Source organism: Gossypium hirsutum, chromosome A11 (assembly GCF_007990345.1).
Source record: "Gossypium hirsutum isolate 1008001.06 chromosome A11, Gossypium_hirsutum_v2.1, whole genome shotgun sequence".
In the NCBI taxonomy this organism is placed as follows: domain Eukaryota; kingdom Viridiplantae; phylum Streptophyta; class Magnoliopsida; order Malvales; family Malvaceae; genus Gossypium; species Gossypium hirsutum.
In genome coordinates this window covers 111,067,431-111,081,914 of record NC_053434.1, presented here as the reverse complement: position 1 = coordinate 111,081,914, position 14,484 = coordinate 111,067,431, and the positions used below count along the sequence as shown (strand labels likewise).

General features: G+C 34.3%; 1 pseudogene; it reads right to left on the bottom strand.

Annotated features, from left to right (window-relative positions):
* Positions 1–9,124: 9,124 nt before the first annotated feature.
* LOC121210185 (uncharacterized) lies at positions 9,125–9,225 on the bottom strand (annotated as a pseudogene).
* Between the last annotated feature and the right edge of the window lie 5,259 nt (positions 9,226–14,484).

Genomic DNA, 14,484 nt, shown 5'->3' with positions numbered 1-14,484 from the left:
CAAAAAGTGAGATTTGGACCTAGAACCGGAGAAAAACTGAAAATCGTAAAAGTTGGTAAAATGGTCGTTTTGGTATCGAGTTAAGTTCATATGTTTAATAAGCATTTAATTATGCATATTTGAATGATAAATTGATATTTTGGCCATAAATACTTTAGTATTGAGATTCAAATATAATGATTAATGTTCGATAATAATTCGATATTGGAAAGAGAACTTGTATAATTTATATGTAAGACCATATTTTGTATTATGGCTTTGTATGATAACAAGAAAGTATTGACTAGCATAGTTTAATGAGAATAAGTTAAGTTGATGATATGATGAGATTGAGAATGTAAGTATGTAAGTTAAGTAGCATTTTATTATTATGCAATTATTGTTATTAGTATTGTTATTATTGAGTTATGCGACTAACCTTGAGAATCTGAGCAAGTATGTTTCAGCTATGACTTGACAAGGCATTGATATCTCAAAGCCCATGGTTGTAGCATGGCAATTAAGGAAGAATTGATGGAAAAGTCCATGGTCATAACATGGCATTTAAGGAGGAATTGACGGCTAAGGATACCATGTAAGACCATGTCAAGTCATGGCATTGGTAAGGCAAGGATCCCGTGTAAGGCCATGTCAAGACATGGCATCAGCATTGATTAAGGACTCCATGTAAGACCATATTAATATGTGGCATTGACACTAAGACAAGGATACCATGTAAGACTATGTTTGGAACTTGGCATTTGGTAAGACAAGGATACCATGTAAGACCATGTTTGGAACATGGCATTTGGTAAGATAAGGATATCATGTAAGACCATGCCAAGGCATGGCATTGATAAGTTCTATAAGGAAAGTAAATCATGTAAGACCATGTCAAGATATGGCATTGATAAGTTACTATAAGGCAAAGGTCCCATGTAAGACCATGCCAAGGCATGGTATTGGTGAGTTCATAAGGCAAGGATACCACTTAAGACCATGTCAAGACATGGCAATGGTAAGTTCAAAAAGGAAAAGGTTCTTGAATAATCCAAAGAGTAAGTCAAAGATACGATAAGGTGAAAACATGAAGAAAGAGTACAAGTTTGCATTTAAGGCTTATTTAATATTGAGATTGTAAGTAATTGAGATTATCAAGTATTAAGCAAGTGATGAGTTTTCAGTTATGCTTGTTACACTTTATGACATGATTGGCAATATGCCTATATTATGAAAGAGTACTCATGTGTTAAGTGAGATCTTGTAGGTATGTAAGCAAGCTATTAAGTAAGGTGCCTTTTGTATTCTGAGCCTTTGGTAAGGTTACCGATGAGTAAGATGGGAAAGTAAGAACTAAACATTATTTAAGCAAATTATGACAGCATAGTAGTAAGCTAAATTGATTGCTAATGCTTATTATTTTACATGTGAACTTACTAAGCTTTAGAACTAAGCTTTAGAAGCTTACTTCTTTCACTTTCCCATGTTTCAGAGTACTTAAAAGCAATCTCGGGTTGGAGGTCGTCGGAGTTCACTTCACACTATCGACTATTAAGTTACCAAATGGGTATCTTCGTTTACAAATGTTCTAGTTTATGGCATGTCTAGGGACATAGCCATTTTGTATGTATGTCCTTATGATATGGCTAAAGAATGGTATGTAAATATTTGATAATGATTAGCTATTGAAATGGCTAGTGAAGAACATGTTTCAGTGCTATGTATGCCTAAATGGTAGTTAATACAAAGAAATCATGAAAAAGTGAAATTAGCATTAAAACAGTATTGAACAACAACAGTGACGTGATCTTGAAAAATCACCAAGAATAGTAGAAATGGAATTCAGTGATGAATGAGATATAAAATTAATTTTTTTCATATGAAAGAAACAGAGTAAGCAAAAGAAGTGTATATTAAGAGATATTTGAATTTTAGTGAGACAGAGTCAGAGCAATTTCTAAATCCCCTATTCTCACTTTATAAATTCACTAAAAATTGTAAAAAAAATAATTAGGAGTTATAGTTTATATTTCTAGATTCCTTAATGAATCTACTTTCAATAGAAACAAACGGCATGGTTATTTGAATTCTGTACAGGGAGAAAATTGATTTGTAGTGAGGAGAGATCAGAGTAGTCGAATAGTGCAACAGGGGAAACTTTAACTAATAAATTGTACTAATTGGCTAGACCAAAAATTTTGGAAAAAAATTAGTAAGTATATATATAAGTCTAGTTGCAGGGAAAATTCACGAATTTAAATTTTGAGTTTTGTGACTCTAGTTATGATTTATTTAGTGACTATGACGTAGGTGGGCAGTTTTATAAGGAATAATGAAATAAATTGTTCTGATTTGTCTAAGTATTCGGAAAATTTTTAATGTTCCCGGTTTGGTCTCGAATCGTCTCAATTGCATGTTTTAGGATCTCAAGGGCCCTTTTTAGGGACATATTGAATGAATGTAAATAAACTAATTTTAAAAGAAAATTTTATGCCCCGAATTAGTAAGTTAAGTCAGGTAATGCCTCGTGCTCGACTCCAGCGACGGTCTCGGGTAAGGGGTGTTACAAATATTGAATTCCAATGAACATATGTGCTTTCCCAAAATGAATGAGGTCCTGCATTTGTTGCTGACGAGTAATCCTATTGACCTCATTATAGGAAGGATTTGGGTAATCCTGATACGATATCTCTCGAGTATAAGTTATATTTAGGATTTAGCCTGAACTGGTAATCCTAATTGAGCTCTTCTGAGCATACGTTATATAAAGAATTTAGCCTGGACTGGTAATCCTGTTATACGTCATGTGGCTCGAGAGTGTATTCCTTGATTAAGTGCCCTAATGTGTACTCTTGAAAAAGAATTGACGGGTTATTGAATCGTACACCTCGAGTGTACCACTTGAACATCCATCGGGATTTCAATGATTCAACGGACACAACTCTTGACATGCTATGAGTATTATAAGATGAAATGATAATGTATTGAAAGAATATTGCATGATGAGCTCATCTATCCTTACTTGATGTATATGAAGATTTTGCGACTAACATGTTTGATTGAATGTATGTGTTTAGGCAATTATAAAATGGATGGAAAACATGATATTGTATGCTTAGATCTAATAAACGGGATTGGTAAGTTTAGTTTCCATTATACAAACTTATTAAGCATGTAATGTTTACTCCGTTTTATTTTCCCCCTATTTTATAGTGCTCGAAAGCTCGTGAAGCTTGGAGATCATTGGAGCATTGTCACACTATCTACTAGCTATTTTGGGTATTTATAGTAAAACCATTTTGGTATAATGGCATGTATAGGCTAACTTGGCCATAGATGACTTAAATATGTGGTTTGTAATCTAGCCATTGGAATGGCTAGCAATGATTGTTTTTTATATACTTGTAATGTCATACTATGGTAGCTATATACATGTTAATGGTTATTCAAATTATGCCTAACATATGGAATATACCAAGGTAAGATTACAAACATGTATGCATGCAATGATATGCCTTGTTGAATGATGGAATTTGTTAAATTTGAATGCTTGAATTAATTGGTATATGGATGTGAGTTTAAGTGCAAGTCATTGGTGTAAATTTTTGGTGAGAAATGAAGCTAGAAATGGCTTTATTTTGTCCACACGAGCAGACACACGGGCGTGTGTCTAGACCATATGTGACACACGGCCGAGTACATGGGCGTGTAGTTAGGCCGTGTGTCCCCTGCACCTTAATTTTGAGAAACAAAATGCTCAGAATTGAGCACACGGGCAGAGACACGGGCGTGTGTCTTAACCATGTGAAACCTGCACCTAATTTCGAATTGAATTAAATAACCACACGGCCTAGCACACGGGCATGTGGCATGGTCGTGTGCACAAGTCAGAGAGTTACATGGGGTCGAACATGGCCTGTAGCACAGACGTGTCCCAGGGTCACACGAGCGTATCCCTCAGACCACATGGGCGTGTGAGCCCTGTAACTTAGAAAATTTTTGTAATTTCACGAAAAATTCTTGGAGTTCTCGGTTAAGTCCCGACGATTCTAATGCTCATATTGGGCCTTGAGGTCCAATTAAGGCACGTTTTAAATTATCTTGTTAATGAATAGTAATTTCGTAAATTATTTGTAAAATGTTCTGAAAGTTTCGGTAATGCTCTGAAACCCTGTTTCGACGACGAATACGGGTTAGGGGTGTTACAGGATTTCTACGGATCATGACACAAGTGAATAAATTGTTTCAGATTCATAATAAAGGGTAAAGTCTAGGTGGATTCTTTCCTGGGTATTGTCTATCTCATTGGTTAATTTTTTATTATTTCTTTGATTCATTCTCTGTTGCATTCATAGTTAAATTAGTTTAGTAAATTTAGATTAAAACACATCACCCCAAATTTTCGGCTAAATAATAGAAAAACAGTAATTACTAATACTTTTAGTCCTTGTGGATATGATATTCTCTACTCACCATAACCATAATATTGTTCGATAGGTGCGCTTGCCTTTGTCTTATTTATAAATAATTTAGTGACCATTAATGACCTAGGCACTATGTGTAACAGCCCATTTCTCAGTAGTGTCTTAAATAGTAGCTTTGGGGCCACAGATACGAAGAGTGAGTCTGGAAATATTATTATTTAATATTTACGAGTCAAATATTTTATTATATTTTATTTTGATATAGTAATTTATGTTATTTATTTCGGGACCTCATTTCTATAAATCGATCCTATAATATTTTTAGTAAATATTTATGGAGCGATTATATGAGTATATTAAATTTTGGTTAAGAAATTTTAACGTTTAAATCATTGATTAAACGAAAAGGACTAAATTGTAAAAAGTACAAAAGATTAAATTCCATTAGTCAAATGGATTAAAAAGCTTTAAAAAGATAAAGTAATGGGCTTGCGTGGTAATTATACCATATTTAAAGTTAGTGAATATTCATGGATAGGTTTCTTGGTAAATTTCATGAATTTTAAAGGTTACATTAGTAATTAAATAATTAAAACTAAAATAAACCTAACCAAAAGTGGTCATCTTCTTCATTCTTTCTTGTCAAAACTGAATAGCCATGGATAGATGGGGAAAACCTTCAGCCAAGGCTGATTTCTCTTGCATGGTAAGATTTTGAACCCCGTTTTTAGTAATTTTATGTTTTTGAGATCATATTAGCTTAATCTAGCTAGCCTGGGGGTCAATTTGTTAAACTGTTAAAATTTTAGGGGCTTTCCATGAATGATTTTTTGGTGATTGTGAATTTATTCGATACAATATTAAGCTTGGTTGATAGATAAACTTATTTTGTTAAGTGATTTCTAATGATTTTAATATTTAGGGATTAATTTGTTAAAATATTAAAACTTCATGTAAATATTGGGAATTGATAATGGATATGGGCTGGCTATAAATCATATGAAATTAGGCTAGCTAGTATTTTGATTAAATGTGGATAATTCATGAATTTCAGGATTTAGGACTAAATTGCATAAAAGGTAAAATGTTAGGGTAATTTTGTAAAATGATGATAGAAGGACTTAATTGAATAAAATGGATTATTTAAGTTTTGGAATTGTATTAATTGAATGAAAATTATTATTTAGATAAAGAAACGCTACGATTGGATTTAAATCGAGGAAAAAAACTAAGGTTCGAAACTAGTTGTCGACTCCGTTTTAGCAACCATTCTAATCGAGGTAAGTTCGTAGAATGATTAAATTTTTATTTCTATTTTGGATGGAATTTTAATTAATATTTGTGATATGCATAATTAGATGGAAAATTGTGTATTAATTTGGTATAATGGATTAAGTTGTGAAGCTAATTAAATTAAAGTCTATATATGAAAAATATGAACTTCATTAATGTGTAATGGAATGGTACAATGGAATGAAAGGAAAGAGTTTGGATGTGTAAAATTAAAAAAATTGTATTTCATGAAGCATGTGTGAAATGATATAATGTAATGAAATTTATAGAATCAGATTTATGAAAATGTCCTGTTTGAACCTTGTGAATACTTAGGATACAAATGACATTTCACTAGAGATTATATGGTTTCGGGTGCTAGTCCTGGATGTCCTACTAATGGCTGAGGTCTTACATTTGTTGTGGATTCTGCATAGCTTATCTAAGAAGTATTGTGTAACTAATATCCCGACTCATAGCTCGTGTGAGCAGGCCCATTTCACAACTCGTGTGAGCACTAGTGGAAAGGTTATGGTTATACGAAAAGGCACACTTTGTGTGAGTATTCACGAGTATCTGATGTAATTCAATATGGTTCAACGGGTAAGTAAACGTTAATGGAAATGCATATATAAAAACTTAAAGTAACTAATGTTCATGCGAAATGGAAAGATAGATATGCATATATGAAATGAAAAAGATGAGAATTTATCATATGATGGATGAAATATGCATGGAATTATTTTCTTAATATATGCTATGTTTCATATATGTTATGTTTACTTATTATCTACTAACTATGTGGATTCAAATGAGAAGAATTTGTAATGGATATATATATATGGGATGGATGATATATAAAGCCTAAATGCTTATTATGTATATGTCATGAATTATTTAAAACTTATATGTAATGTTATACCTGCTAGGTGGTGTGTATAGGAAAGGAAGTTTGGCATATGACATGATGAAAGTATGTTTGGTTGTTTAATTTAATATGTTTGGTAAGTTTAAGTTTCCTTTATACAAGCTTAGTAAGCACTAGTTGCTTATATACTTATTCTCATTGTTTTGTAGATCATCGAAAAGCTTGAACGGTTGGAATCAACGTCGGATCACGATCACACTATCCTTTGATCTATTTTGGTAACTTTTGAAGATATTGAAATGGTTATAAATGGCATGTATAGGATTGTATGTTAAATTGGTATGCTTTGGTTTGTTCCAAGCTTTGGTTTACCTTAATATCTTTTGTTAATGGTTGTGTATGGTGTTTTGAAATTAGGAAAGATTTTTTTTAATTGATATATGTGCTTTGGCATGTATAGGGATTGTTGCTAATTTGGTAATTTGGTAATGTTATGAGTTATGCCAAATTTGAACATGTTTAATGCCTTTTGTATTTTGGTTTGTAAATGTATATGGTATAACTATATAGGGCTTAATGTCAATGAGGTCATTTTGTATGTTTGGTGGTTTGGTAGGTGCAGAATTCGGAGAAAGAAATAAAGGAGTTAAGGTTTGACGGGGAAAAAGTTGGACAATTTGCCACCTTATATGCCGTGGCAATTCAGGGAGATGACCGAGTCAACACTCATTGCTGACCAGTTGCAGCCCAACTTTACTTATACTAGAAAAATCTTTCTAAAAAATCGAAGATATCGTGGGCTGTTGGAGCTATTCTAGGAAGGAAAAGCCTATAAAAAGCCAAAAGTACAAGCCCTGAGTGTGGAGATCTGGAGGCAACAATAGAGGGTAGCAGCATAGTAGAGACGAAAAGAGGAGACTAAAGGCAGTCTCGTTCAACTATCATAGGACACTATGTTGTTGGATTGGGGATTGATTTGGCGGCAACCATCTTTCTAAGTTCATCCATTATTTCTTATTTTGTTCTTCGTAAATTTAATTGATAAAAATAATGTTGGGTGCTATTTCAAATTTGAATTTTAATCACCGATTTATGAGCTAAATCTCATAGGGTTGGGATTACGCGATGAAACTTTTATTTTCTTTAATAGTTGACGCATGTGTTTAAGTAAATAAATTGTTTCATTCAATTGTTCTTATTTTTTAAGTGTATGCGTACATTCCCTAGACATAGATGAATGTGCAGTACGCCATAAAACTGAATCTAATTCTGAAAAGGTTGGATTAGTTGGACCATAATTGAATGATATGAGCAAGTACTCGACAGATACTTGCAGTAGACTCTAGACATAGAGCAACGTTCATGGGGAAAGAAGACAAAACAATGCAGGGTACTGTACTAAGGCCTTTAGACACAAGCCTGGTAGCTTGAGATTTTTCTCTCGAAAGAAGTAGGTCACTTTAGGTCTCTTCTGAGCAGTAAACTAAGTACGATTATGCTGAGGCATTACTAAAAGTAAGGGCAGATTCCTAGTAATCACAACCTTCTAAATCAACATCGTAGACCTTCTATCCATTGTCGTAGTATCTTTGCGGTAGCATCCTTAGTTATTTATTTATTTGTTCGCATATTATTCACATAATTATTCTCATCATTGCCATCACATAATTTTTACTCTTACTTTGCCTTAGCATTTTCCTATATCAGTCCGTATACAATTCGCACTCATCCTTATTATTTTAATCTATCACTAGATACTTAACTCGGTTTTGCCATAACATTAATCATTATCATAACTTGACCATTTCTATACCTAATTTGATCCATGTGGAGACGATCTCACTTATCACTTTATTACTTGATTCGACGTGTATACTTACACCATTCACATATCATATTCACATGTGATAAGTTTTTGGCACTATTGTCGGGGATCGACAATTTGGTGAAAATTGGTTTTGTTATTTTACTTTGTTCCATTAGTTTTATTTAACTTAATTATATTTAATTTCTACAGGTTTTCCATCAGTGCATGAGAAGAGGCATTCCTACTAACAAGGAATATCCTTTTGACCTAGAGATAGAAAAAACTTTACGAAGAAGATGGAAAGAACCGTGACAAATAGCTAGGAACAGAAATGATCCTGGTCTTAATGATAATCTGAATGGTCAAGATGGTAATCCTCCTATTCGTAAGGTGATAGATGGCCGAGATAGACCAATCCGAGAGCATGTTGTGCTAATTTTAGATGACCTAAATCCAGGGATAGTCATACCACAAATACAGGCTCAGCAGTTTGAACTAAAACTGGTAATGTTTCAAATATTGCAAACAGTAGGATAGTTTGGTGGACTACCCACTGAAGATCCAAGATTGCATTAAAGACTTCTTCTAGAAGTCTGTGACTCGTTTAGACAACAGGGTGTGCCTGAAGACGCCCTGAGACTTAAACTGTTCCCATATTCTTTAAGAGATTGTGCGAGAGCATTGTTGAATGATCTTTCATCGGGAACAGTAACATCATGGAATAATCTTTACTAGAGGTTTTTGTTACTGTATAATCCTCAAAATATGCATGTTAAGCTTAGAAATGACATTACATCTTTTTGGCAATTAGAGGATGAAACGTTATATGAAGTTTGGGAGTGATTTACAGACTTAAGACAAAAGGATCATGGATTTCAACACTGAACTTAGATGGAAATATTTTAAAAATAGGCTGAATACACATATGAGGATGGTAGTTGATGCTTTCACCAATGGTACTTTGTTGGATAAATCCTATAAAAAAGCATCTGAGATTTTGGAAAAGATTGTCAAGAATGATTATCAAAATCCTACCACAAGAGTTAGGACAGGTAAGAGAGCTACTAGTACTATAGAGTGGGATGCAATCACCTCGTTGACAGTCCATGTATCTTTTTTGGCTAATATGATTAAAACAATAAAAAGGCCTACTACAGTTCATGAGATGAAATCAGTCAAGCTATCACGTGTTTATTGTGGTGAAGATCATGTGTTCGATAATTGCCCATCAAACCCAGCATCCTTGTGCTACATGGGTAATTTTAATCGGAATAATAATCCCTATTCCCATTCCTACAATCTAGAGTGGAAGTAACATCAAAACTTAGTTGGAATAATCAAGGTGCGGGGAATTTTAACAATAAGGCAAGACAGAATGCCAACAGTACGTCACTTGGTTATAATTAACCTATGCCAAGATAAAATGTCTAGCAAAGTTAGGCATCAGGATCATCATCTATTGAAGCCTTGATGAAAGAATATATGGCCAAGAATGATGTTGTAATTCAGAGTTAAGCTGCGTCTCTCCGAGCTCTTGAGAATCAAATGGGGAAAATAGTGAATGCTCTAAATTCGAGGCCACAAGGAGCATTGCCAAGTGATACTAGGATTTCAAGATCACAAGGGAAGGAACAGTGCAAGACCATCACTCTTACAAGTAGAACTCAACTTGATGACGTTGCTTAAGATGCCATGGCAAGAGAGGATAATTCGAATAACCACCATGTAAAGATCCCAGAGTCATCTAACAAATGAACTGAACCTAAAAAGGGTAAGCAACAAAATGTTGTGGCAGAATCAGATTAGGTTGTCAACATAAATGTCATAGAAAAACAATATCAGCAACATGAAGGACAACCTCTTTTACCTTTTCCTCAGCGATTTCACAATTCCAAGCAGGATATTCAGTTCAAAAGATTTTTGAAGGTTTTGAAGCAACTTTATATCAATATACCGCTAGTAAAAGCTTTGGAGAAAATATCCAGCTATGTGAAATTTAGGAAAGATATATTGTTAAAGAAGTGAAGATTGGGAGAATTTGAGACTATTGCTCTCACTGAAGGGGGCACAACAATGTTGACGAATAAATTACCTCTGAAGTTGAAGGACCCAAGGATTTTTAGTATCTCATGTTCAATTTGAAATCATTATGTTGGTAAGGCGTTGTGTGATCTAGGAGAAAGTATAAATCTAATGCATATGTCTATTTTCAGGAAGCTAAGAATTTGAAAAGCAAGACCTACTACGGTTAAGTTGCTACTAGTTGATCGATCCTATGCACATCCAGAAAGTAAAATTTAAGATGTGCTGATAAAAGTAGATAAATTTATCTTTCCTACGGATTTCCTTATTTTAGAATGTAAACCTTACCAAGATGTGCTAGTTATTCTTGGAAGACTTTTTCTTGCTACTGGCAAGACTTTAATTGATGTATAGAAAGGGGAGCTGACCATGAAGATAAATGATCAGCATTTTACCTTCAATGTATTTAATATTTTGAAATGTGCTGATGTTAATGATGAATGCTATGTCGTTAGGTTAATAGAAACAGTGGTGGAGGAATTCACCAGATATTGCCATAGCAATTCTAATAGTGACGAAGACTCGTTGAATAGAGTGATACAATAAGTTCTATGCAATTCAGAGAATTTGTGGAGCCAAGCAGATAGTGGATAGACCAAGGAAGAAATTTGAACCCTTGGATTTGTCAAATCGACCTTTCCATCCTTCTAAACCTTCTATAGAGGAACCTTCTACACTGAAGTTAAAACCCTTGCATATCTGGTGGTTATTTCTGCAGAACTAACACCTGAGCAAAAAGCAAGGTTGTTAGAAGTTCTTTGACGATTTAAGAGGGCATTGGGATGGGCCTTGGCTGATATAAAGGGAATTAGCCTTGCATTTGACATGCATAAGATTTTGTTGGAGGATTTCCCTAGCAATTCCATTGAACAGCAGAAAGAGATTACTAAGTGGCTTGATGCTGGTATCATTTACACGATTTCAGATAGCTCATCGATGAGTCTTGTGCAATGTGTACCCAAGAATGAAGGTATCAAAGTGGTAAGTAATTACAACAATGAGCTCATATCAACTCGCACTGTCATGGGATGTAGAGTATGTATGGATTACCACAAGTTTAATAAAGAAATGAGGAAAGACCATTTTCCCCTACCAGTCATTGATCAGATGTTGGATAGGTTAGTTGGGAAAGCTTTCTACTAATTTTTGGATGGTTATTCAGGATATAATCAGATTGTCATAGCCCACAATGACTAAGAGAAGACAACTTTCATATGTCTATATGGAACTTTTACGTTCAGACGGATGTCATTCAAGTTATGTAATGCCTCGGTAACTTTTTAACGTTGTATGATGGCCATATTATCTGACATGGTGGAAAATTTTCTTAAAGTCTTTATGGATGATTTTTCTATGTTCATGAATGATTTTAAGGATTATTTGAAAATTTTGGAATTGGTTCTATGCCGTTGTAAAGAAACGGATCTTGTTTTAAATTGGGAGAAATGTCACTTCAAAGTTCGTGAAGGAATTGTATTAGGGCATATGATATCGCAAAGAGGAATTGAAGTGTATAAAGCAAAAAATTGAAGTGATAGAAAATTTTCCACCTCCCACTGGTGTCAAGGGTATTAGAAGTTTTTTAGGTCATGCAGCTTTTTTTATAAAAGATTTATTAAGGATTTTTCGAAGATATCTAAACGTTTGTGCACTTTTTTGGAGCAGAATAGACCTTTTAATTTTGATGAATAGTGTTTGGTAGCCTTTGAAGAGTTAAAGAAAAATTCATAGCAGCACCGATTGTAGTAGCTCCAGATTGGACATTACCTTTTGAACTCATGTGTGACACTAGCGATTATGCTGTAGGAGCCATGTTGGGGCAAAGGAATGACAAAATACTAAGGGCAATATACTATGCTAATAGAACTTTATCGGAAGCAGAACTTAACTACACCACCACAGAAAAGGAGCTATTGGTTGTGGTGTTCGTATTTGATAAGTTTTGTTCATATCTAGTTGGTATAAAGGTCATAGTTTACATAAACCACTCTGTTACTAAGTATCTAATGAGCAAAAAAGATGCTAAGCCAAGGTTGATTAGGTGGATATTGTTGCTATAAGAGTTTGACTTAGAAATTAGAGATCGGAAAGAGACTAAGAATCAAGTGGTTGTTCACTTGTCGAAGATAGAATCTGGAAGTAAAGGTAGTCATTATACACTTATTAAAGAATAATTTCCAGACGAACATTTGTTAGTTGCCACATCATTACCTTAGTATACCGACATAGTGAACTATTTAGTAAGTGGTGTGTTGCCACCCGATCTCAATAGTCAAAGAAAATGGAAATTTCTTCATGATGCCAAGCACTATTATTGGGATGAATCTTTCTCGTTTAAATATTGTAATAATCAAATAATTAGGAAATGTGTCCCTGACGATAAAATATATAGCATTCTACAACATTGTCATTCAGCTTTATACAAAGGACATTTTGGAGGAATGGGGATTGCTGCCAAAGTAGTGCAGTTAGGATTATATTGGCCAAGTTTGTTTAAGGATGCTCATGAATTCTATCAGTCATGCAACCATTGTCAGAGAACAAGGAATCTATCTAGGAGACACGAAATGTCATTGTAAAGTATATTGGAGATTGAATTGTTTGACGTATGGGGAATAGACTTTATGGGTCCATTTCCATCGTCAGTGGGCAAGGTGTACATATTGTTAGCAGTGGACTATGTCTCTAAGTGGGCCGAGGCTATTGCTCTTTCTACTAATGATGCAAGGTCAATAATGAAGTTTTTACATAAGAACCTTTTTACAATATTTGGTACACCTAGAGCTATTATTAGTGATGAGGGATCTCATTTTGACTGTAAGTTGGTAGACAATGCTTGCCATTGGTATGGGGTGAAACATAAGATTGCCACGGCATAGCACCCCCAAACAAATGGACAAGCTAAAATTTCAAACAGAGAAATTAAAAAAATTAGAAAAAGTGGTGAAACCTAATTGTAAGGACTAATCTACCATGCTGGATGAAGCTTTGTGGATGAATCGTACAGCATACAAAACTCTATTGGGGATGTCACCTTTTCAGCTTGTCTATGGCAAGCTATGTCACATTCCTGTTGAACTTGAGCACAAAGCATTTTGGGCTATTAAGAAGCTAAACATGGATTAGGTCGTTACTGGCAATAAAAGGTTGTTACAATTGAATGAAATGGGGGAGTTCCGAGCACAAGCATATGAGAATGCTAAGCTGTACAAGGAAAAGACTAGGTGTTGGCACGATAAAAGAATCATGCTACGACAATTTGAACTCGGACAACAAGTGTTTTTATTTAACTCTAGGCTCAAATTGTTTCTAGGTAAATTAAAGTCTCGCTGGTTAGGTTCTTTTGAAGCAGCCCAAGTGTATTATCATGGAGCTGTTAGTATCAAAGACTTGAAAAAGGGGGTCACATTTAAGGTTAATGGGCAACGCTTAAAACACTACTGGGGTGCCCATGTGGACCGAGACAAGTATTTCATTGATCTTTGAGATGTTTGAGATAACAATTTATTTCATCTTTCTTTTCTTTAACTGTTTTACCTTAATTTTATTTTTAGTACTTATTTAATATTTTTTTTCATTTCTCTTTTTATTTTTGAAAAAAATTCTATGATTTTTAGAGATAAAATAAAAAAAATGTGAATTGAGCAGTGGCGATATTAAGAGGAGTTTGCCGTAGCATTGCGATGAATTAGGTAGTGGGCAATGTGAGGTTGATCAGGCAAATAAGTCCAAGAGGAAAGATGTTTTTTGTTAGTTGGGCTAATTCTGCTATTGGGTGAGCCCATAGAAGGGAAGTTCAACTTTTTGGGATTAGGGCACTTCACATTTTCCCTCCTAAAGTCCTCTTAATTTTTTGCTTTCCTCCTCCACGTCATACAACTTCCTTAGCACGTTTCACTTTTGTTGAACTGTCATCACTATCCCCTAATTTCCCTCTTCTCAACCACTCACGTCTCTTAACTTTCTCTTAAAGTTTGCATTTTTATTACTTTTTCTCTTCAAAATCTATGATTTTTTCACTACATACTCCAAAATTTTTTCTAGCTTTCTCC